Source organism: Trichechus manatus, unplaced genomic scaffold (assembly GCF_000243295.1).
Source record: "Trichechus manatus latirostris isolate Lorelei unplaced genomic scaffold, TriManLat1.0 scaffold00187, whole genome shotgun sequence".
Classification (NCBI taxonomy): Eukaryota; Metazoa; Chordata; class Mammalia; order Sirenia; family Trichechidae; genus Trichechus; species Trichechus manatus.
Genome location: NW_004444123.1, coordinates 2,493,007 through 2,502,292, shown reverse-complemented (window position 1 = coordinate 2,502,292; position 9,286 = coordinate 2,493,007).

Genomic DNA, 9,286 nt, shown 5'->3' with positions numbered 1-9,286 from the left:
GGAAGAACAAAGAGGACACATACTGGCTGGTTAATATGCTCTTTGGACTGTCTGTCACTTCGGTTTTCAGAGTAGGGGTCCTACGTCAATCACACTGGGCCGAGCAGGGAAGAGCAAAGAGGACACATACTGGCTGGTCAATATGCTCTTTGGACTGTCTGGAGTCCCTGGGTGGTGCAAACAGTTAACGAGCTCAGCTGCAAACCAAAAGGTCGAAGGTTCGAGTCCACCCAGAGGCACCTTAGAAGGCAGGCCTGGTGATCTACCTTCCAAAAAATCAACCATTGAAAACCTTCGGATTTCTACTCTGATATACTCGGGGTTACCATGAGTCAAAGTCAACTCAACAGCAACTGGTTTTATGCCATGCTTAAGGATTATCATTCGTTACTGGTTTCAGACCTTAAAATCTATAGACGCCGGCTGACTTAGTTCTACTATGAAGTTCAAATAAATTAATACTATCTAACATTTTCTGAGCACCTTAGGAGCCCTGGTGGCACAGTAGTTAAGAGCTTGGCTGCTAACCAAAAAGGTTGGCAGTTCGAATCCACCAGCTGCTCCTTGGAAACCCTACGGGGTGTTCTACTCTGTCCTACAGGGTTGCTGTGAGTCAGAATCAACTCGACAGCAACTGGTTTGGTTTTTGGTTTTTTTTAATTAAACACCTAGGATATGAAGGGCATCAGGCTAGCTACTTTTGATACAACGTATTACCTAATCTTCATACTATATCCCCAGGCTTTGGGCCTGGGCTGCCTGGATGAAAATCCCTGTTTTTCCCCTTACTAGCTCTATGATTTACTTAATCTCTCGGTGCCTCCGTTTTCTCGTCTGAAAAATAAGAACAATAATAATAATAATACTACCTAACGCATAGAGTTGTTGTAGGATTAGCTATAAATCCCTTCGAACAGAGCTCTCAAGCCTTAGTGGCTCCTAGAATATTTCTTTCCACCTAGCTATATGTAACATTTTGGAATTTTCTAGCCCATTCTTTGTTTAAAAGAAAAAAAAAGTTAGCACTTAGGCAGGATTAAAGTCAGCTCTGCTGAACCCAATACTCTCCCTCAACACACTGCACCCCCAGTTATTTCCTTACTACCCTTTCGTGGGCCCTAATATCTTGAATGAAAATAGAACATTTTAGTTAAAATCAATAAATGCATTGAAAATAAAAGTATCAACAGAGCGTTAAGTTTCTAAATTACTCCCTCCTGAAACCAATTATTGCTTTAGCTCCACTACAACCATAACCAAAAACACTCGCAAGGGGGCCCCATTTTTGCTCTCTTGGCATTCAAGTTGCTCTAGTGCGTGATAGATTACATACAGATCAGTTACTAATATGTGGAAAATGTCATTGCTAAGTATCATATATGTAAAGTTTCTGCGTAGTTTTAAAAAGAAGGAATAAGATAAGATGAAGAGGAGAGCTCAGTGGAGTCTCAGTAATGATGAGGCAATGGAGGAACAGGACTCATGACGTAGGTACATCTTTATCCAGCAACTCCCAGGTCTTCCCTCGCTAAAAGGCCTTTAACAACAGTAATCTCAGTTTAAATTCTGAATCCTCTCATTAAAATATTAGAAATGTACCTTAGTTATAATCTATCCATTGCCCTTTTATAGGGGCCCTTGGATCCACACATTTGTTTTCTTTAGGTGTTATTTTTAGCAATATATTTTAGGATCCATGTCTCACACCCAGATGCTGTGTTGGTGTATCATGGCGAAGTAGTTACAGAAGCTGTGAATTTGTTCCTCCTGGGCCTCCAGTGAGTGCTGGGTCAGATGAATCATGGCGTTATTACGTCCTGCATGCCAGCAGTCTGCCTCAGGAAAAAAGCCCTGTCTGCTGAAGCACGATTATCTAAGACTGATGATGCAGTCCCAAGTCATTATAACAAAATTTATTTGGCATAGATTTTCTCAGCTACACTCCCAACCTCACACCCCACTTACTAGGCACATGGAATTCTTCTTCACAGGACTCTATTTTCACCATGTCAACAGAAAGTAAAGGAACCTTAATGATAATTACATGCAACATTTTATAAGCCTTTTAGCAAAGGAAGACCTTGGAGTTGCTGAGTAGAGATGCACCCACATCGTGAGTACCACCCCTCCATTGGCTGACATATTGAGTGTCACCCCTCCATCAGCTGACATCATGGTACCACCCCTCCATCGGCTAACATCATGGTACCACCCCTCCATCGGTTAACATCATGGTACCACCCTTCCATTGGCTGACATCATGAGTGTCACCCCTCCATTGGCTGACATATTGAGTGTCACCGCTCCATCTGCCGACATCATGGTACCACCCCTCCATCGGCTGACATCATGGTACCACACCTCCATCGGCTGACTTCATGGTACCACCCTTCCATCAGCTGACATCATGAGTACCACCCCTCCATCAGCTGTAGAGGACAAGATTCTGTGGTGCTTAGCAAACCCAGACAAACCCCTATACATAACTGGGGCATTACCAGTTAACCAGTTGCTGTCGAGTTGATTCTGACTCATGGAGACCCCAGGTGTTAGAGTAGAACTGTGCTCTAAATGGTTTTCAATGCTGATTTTTCACAAGTAGATCGGCAGGCCTTTCTTCCAAGTGCCTCTGGGTAGACTAGAAGTGCCAACCTTTCTGTTAGCAATGAAGCATGCTAGCCATTGGCACCACCCAGGGACTCCAATGGAGCATAAACACCTCTGTTTATTAACTTCTCCACATTGAAAGTCTAGACAGTTCCCAAATATCTGGGTAGTTTGGTTGAGGAATTGAGGTGGGTGAGATTCAATGGTCAGCAACAGTGCTGTCCTTCATGCACATCACAGGAAGGGGTGAGGCCCAAAAGCCCACTGAGAGCAAGGACAGGTTTCCTCTTGGTCTGGAACCTTCCGCCCACCCCTGATGCTCTCCTACATCTCTAGAATCCGTTATTCGTCTCTTGTTGACCTTTATGGTGTGCCCCACTCTTCTCAACTACGAGCCCCACCGAAGATGCTGTCTCAGAAGACACCATTTTATGCTTGTGGAACATTTGAGGTCATCAGACATGGATACCTCAGCCTCATACCATGTCCACCTCAAATTTCCCAGCTGCCTCACCTTCACACTCATGCTTCAGGTCCAGCTCTGAGGAAGTCCTGTCCATATTCCTCTCCAAGCCCTATACCTCCATCTGTATTCTGGATCCCATGCTGCCAGGTACTCCCAGAACCTTTATATCCACCTAAAATTCCCTAGCATTCTAGAGTCTTCAATCTCCTCTTTCTTGGTTATTTCTCTCAAAGTGATATCTTTGCTTTTTAACACTTTAAAGAGGTCTTTTGCAGAAGATTTGACCACTGCAATACATCGTTTGATTTCTTGACCACTTCCATGGGTGTTGATTGTGGATCCAAGTAAAATAAAATCCTTGACAACTTCAATATTTTCTTCATTTATCATGATGTTACTTACTGGTTGTGAAGATTTTTGTGTTTTGTTTTTGTTTTCTTTATGTTAAGGTATAATCCATACTGAAGGCTGTAGTCTTTGATCTTCATCAGTAAGTGCTTCAAGTTCTCTTCACTTTCAACAAGCAAGGTTGTGTCACCTGCATATCGCAGGTTGTTAATGAGTCTTCCTCCAATCCTGATGCCCCATTCTTCTTCATATAGTCCAGCTTCTCAGATTATTTGTTCAGAATACAAATTTGAATCAGTATGGTGAAAGGATACAACCCTGACGCACACCTTTCCTGATTTTAAACCACACGATATCCTCTTGTTCTGTTCCAATGACTGCCTCTTGGTTGTTTGAAAAGAACTACAGGTTCTGCATAAGCACAATTAAGTGTTCTGGAATTCCCATTCTTAGCAGTGTTATCCATAATTTGTTATGATCCACGAAGTCAAATGCCTTTGCATAGTCGATAAAACACAGGTAAACATCTTCCTGGTATTCACTGCTTTCAGCCAGGATCCATCTGACATCAGCAATGATATCCCTTGCTCCATGTCCTCTTCTGAATCTGGCTTGAGTTTCTGGCAGTTCCCTGTTGATGTACTGCTGCAACCACTTTTGAATGATCTTCAGCAAAATTTTACTTGTGTGTGACATTAATGATATCGTTCAATCATTTCCACATTCAGCAGGACTACCTTTCTTGGGAATGGGCACAAATATGGATCTCTTCCAGTCAGTTGGCCAAGTAGTTGTCTTCCAAATTTCTTGGCATAGAAGAGTGAGCACTTTCAGCATCGCATCCATTTGTTAAAATATTTCATCTGGTATTCCATCAATTCCTGGAGCCTTGTTTTTTGCCAATGCCTTCAGTGGTATCATTTTACAATTCCACCAATAGTGCATGAGAATTCTACTTGCTCCACACCCATGTCAGCATTTACTATTATCAGTCCTTTTAATTTCAGCCATTCTACTGGGTATGTAGCGGTATCTCACTGTGGTTTTCATTTGCATTTTCCTGATAACTAATGATGTTGAGTATCTCTTCATGTGGTTATTGGCCATTTGTAGATCTGCTTTTGTTAAGTGTATATTCAAATCTTTTGTCCATTTTTAAAATTGGGTTGTTTATTATTATTGAGTTTTAAGGATTCTTTATATATTCTGGAGTCAATTCCTTTGTTAAATACTTATGCTGCAAATATTTTCTTTCATTCTGTGGCTTGCCTTTTCATTTTCTTAATGGTTTCTTTTGGAAAGCAAAAGTTTTACATTTTAATAAAGTTCAGTCATCGTATTTTTTTCTTTCATGAATGGTGCTTTTGCTGTTTTATCTAAGAACTCTCTGCCTAACCCAAGGTTGCAATGATTTTCTCTTATGTTTTCTTTTAAGAGTTTTATAGTTTTAGCTTGTACTATTATCCAAAATCATTTAAAACTATTTTATGATTCTAAAATTAGCAGGAATTATTCTAGAAAGTAACACTGAAAAACTCACCATTGATATTTTTATGTTTGTGCTTCCAGTTCTTGTTATTCTTGTTTAGTTTAGTTTAGATTTGTTTTGGAAAACATGTGAAAGGAGGGAAGAGAGTTGCATACACTCTATAAGCCCTGCTTTTTAACTTGAAATTTTCTATTATGTAATTTTTATAAGCAGTTTTTTATATTCCAGCATACGTTGAGAATGTTTTCCTGTAAACTTCCATGTTTTCAAAACCATAAGTGGAAATGGGTGTAAAGAATTCCATCTTATTAATATGAAAAACTGTATTTAGTCTATTTCTTGCATATTTATCTTGTTTCCAGTTGTTTGCTATTATAAATAATGTCACTATGAATATCCTTGGACATAAGGACATTTATTTGTTTAAGATAAATTTTCATGTGTGGATTTATGGGGTTAAAGGATAAAAATGCTTTTAAAGCTTTTGATATATATTGTCAGAAAGAATATGCCAACTGACAGACCTCCCAGCAGAGTCTGTAATTGTACTACTACACACTCACCCCCTCAGATTTGATTACTGTCTTTTGTTTTAATCTTGGTAAATACAGTTGAAAATGATAAATCACTGTTGTTTTAATTTGTGTTTCCTTAACTTTTAGTGAGCCTGAATTTTTTTTCATGTTCTTTTTGATCATTTACGTCTGTTCTTTGTGGATTACTTGTTCAAGTCCTTAGTCTATTTTTTTCTAATGACATATTAATCTTTTTATTGACTTATAAGAGTTCTTATACATTAACTTGTATTAATGTATTAACCTATCTCTGCTGAAAGCACTGGAAATATTTCCTTGTTTGTTATTTTGGCAATAATATTTTTACCCTGCAGAGGTTTTAGATTTTTATGAAGTTAAATCTGTCTAACTTTTGTGTGAGAAAGATTTCCCGTATCTCCATAACATATAAGTTTACAGATACATAATTTAATTTAATGTTTTCTTTTAGATCTTTTATGGAATTTTTTTTTTTTTTTTTTTACATTGTAATGCTCTAATCCTTCTGTGATTTAGTTGTTGTATAGTAATGTGTCTTAGCCTCAATTCCTTAGAAAGCAGAGCCCACAGGCAAAGCTTACATGTTACGGGTTTTGGGGGAGTGACATTGAGAGTGGAGGAAAAGAGAAAATGGGGAAGAGAAGAAGGAAAGAAAACCACAGGCAGTGCATTGCCAGGCTAGCCACAGCTTCACGGGATAACACAGCCACTGGTGCCATGGGGGACATCATCAGAGAGGCCTTACAGAGCCAACGTGCTCCTGCACAACCCAGTGGGGGATGAGGAGGAGGGATGGATCCATCGGTTTGCTCCCCTCTCCTGTCTTTTCATGGTTAAGGTTCGCACTTGAGTTGTGTCACCCAAACACTCTGGGCTGCTGCTAGGAAAGTCCAGACTCCACGGATTCAGCTGGGCCAGCCCTGGGTGCTGGAAGTACCGTTGGCACTGTGACCAATGCTGTGGCAGCTGTGTGCAGGGAGTCTGGAGAGCAGGGCGTGTGAGGAGATGCTCCACAGAGCTGGCACCCAGGAGGCAGGTGGAGCCTAGTAAATCTGTTGGTGAGCTGATTTCAACTCATAGCGACCCCATGTGACAAAGAACTGCCCTGTAGGGTTCCCTAGGCTGTAATCTTTACGGGAGCAGATCGCCAGGTCTTTGTCCGGAAAAGCTACTTGCGTGGGCTCAAACTGCCAACCTTTCAGTCAGCAGCTGGGTACTTAACACCCCTCTACCAGGTCTCCTTCTATTAAATCTAGGGAGGCAGTTAAACTGGGTCCAGTAGAGGACATGCCTTAATAGTTAAACATTTCTCCCACCTTTGTATAAATGAATAATCCATCCTTTTTTCACCAATTTGAATTTCCAACTTTACCATATTCCAAGTGTTTAATTATACTAGGGCTTATTTCTGGTTCTATCTTCATCTATCTATAAACGTACTAAGGCACAAATTCTCTCTCATTCAGTTTTTTAGCGTTTCTCTTGGCTCATCTCATAAACTCATTCATCTAGGGAAAGCCATAATAATGTTAACTAGTTTCATAAAGTAATTGGGGATCTTTACAGGAATCACATTAAATTAATACATCTATCTGGGGACTATCAAATATCTTTATAATACAATGTCTTACCATTCATGAATACAGCAAGGGCTTCAATTTATTCATGATTTTATGTTTTTTATGTCCCTCAGCAAAATTTTCTAATTCTCTTCATGCATCTCCTACATAACTTTTATTAAATTTATTTCTAGATATTTTAAATTATCTTATTCAGGGTTCAGAACTTTTTATATTACACTTTTTAATTGATTGTTCCTAGCATACAGTATACTTTTTATCTATTAATTTTAGAGCTGGCTATCTTTCTGAACTCTCTAGTTCAAATAATTTTTCAATTTAATTCCCAGGGTTTTTAAGGTAGATAATCATGATGTCTGTAAATAATGTGTGATGTTTAAGATTGCGTGTCAACTTGGCTAGGCCATGATTCTCAGTGTTTTGGCAGTTGTATAATGTTGTGATCACTTTCCTGTTGAAATCTGATATTCGATCACCCCCATGATGGAATCTGCTGAGTGGTACCGGTGGGGGCGGGGCCTGTGGTGGCTCACTGCCCCCTCAGCCTTCGTCTCTCCACCCTCTGCCTGCTTCCTTCCTGCTCACCTTGCCAAGGTTTTCTGGCTTGTTGTGGACCCAGTAGCTGCCTCTTGTTGTCTCACCTCTGGTTCTTGGGACTTGAGCCAGCAGCTTACCTGTCAATTTTAGGATTCGTCGATCTTCATAGCCTGCAGGCAAGAGTCCTACTCCCTGACCTGCTGATCTTGGGTTCACCAGCCCCTACAGCTACGTGAATCAGGAGAAACCTTGCGGTCTTGCCTGCTGATCTTGGAATTCATCGACCTTCACAGCCTGGAGCAGTTCGCCAGCTTCTGCAGCTGCGTGAATTGGGAGAAGTGTCTACCCTGATCCACAAACTTTGGATGTTCTAACCTCTACAATCGCATGAGCCATTTCCTTGATATAAATCTCTCTCTATAAATATTTATACACTTTACTAGTTTTGCTTCTCTAGAAAACCCAGCCTAAGAAATAATGATGATTTTCTTTCTTCTCCAGTAGTTACATTTGTTATTTCTTTTTTCTGCCTTTTTCACTGCTAAAACTTCAGCATAGTGTTAAATGAATAATTATGATAACAGTCATCTTTATGTTGTTCCTGACTTCAATAAGACTGTTTCTGCTATTTAAGTATTGTTATGGATTGAATCGTGTACCTCCAAAAAATGTGTGTAGGAGAAACACGGCAAAATGGCGCTCTAGGCAGAAGCACCACGCCATCCCTCCACAGCAAAGATCCTAAAAACTAAGCCAAACAGAGAATGCAACAATCCTGAAACCGTGCAACATCAAATGAAGAGATAAAGAACTCAGCCAAGCACCAAATGGAGTGAGAAAACTGACAGAGAATGGAGAGCGAGGAGAGATTCATGCAGAGGTCCCCTACCAGCTAACACAGCACGGATCCGCCATCTTGGACTCCTATCGGAGACCAGCAAAGGCGGGTACGAGAAAGCAGCCTCATAGAGCATCCAGCGGGAGACAAAACAACTGGTAATTTGAGGAGTGCGCTTTCCCACCGCCCACCCATCTTCGCCCAGGCTCAGCCGCCTCTGCTTCCCGCGGCCACGGTCTCTTGACCGGGAAGCACCGGCTACTTGCATTCCACACACCCAAGTGGGCGGCTCTCTGGGTGCCATTTGTTGGCTGCTAGTGTTGCTTTTTTTTTTTTCCTGCTTCTTTTGATTTCTCACTTGCCTCTCGCCACCTCCCCCTCATTTCACTCAAGTGCCTGGCTCCGTGTGCCATCTTTGCTTCTTTCTGAGGGGCTCCAGAGTGCCGGCAATTTGTGATATACATTTTCCCACTCTCTACCCTTCTTCACCCACAGTCGGCCTCCTCTGCTTCCCGCGGACACATTCTGTTGTCCAGAAACACCAGCCCGCACTAGCTGGCTCTCTGAGGGCCATTTGTTGGCTGCTGGTGTTGCTTTTTTTTTCTGCTTCTTTGGATTTCTTGCTTGCCTCTCACAACCTCCCCCTACTTTCACTTGAGTGCCTGGCTCCGTGCGCCATCTTTGCTTCTTCCTGAGGGGCTGTGGAGCTCCATTCGAGTGTGGAGCTGCTTCCTGGTCTGGGATACTGCGCTGGTGGGATCCCAGGGCTTTTCTTTGTTTTGAATTGTTTGTTTGTTTTCTTTTCCTTTTCTTGAGTTGGGAGCCCTTTCTGGCCAGGTGGAGCTGCGTGGCAAGGAACTCCCCTTC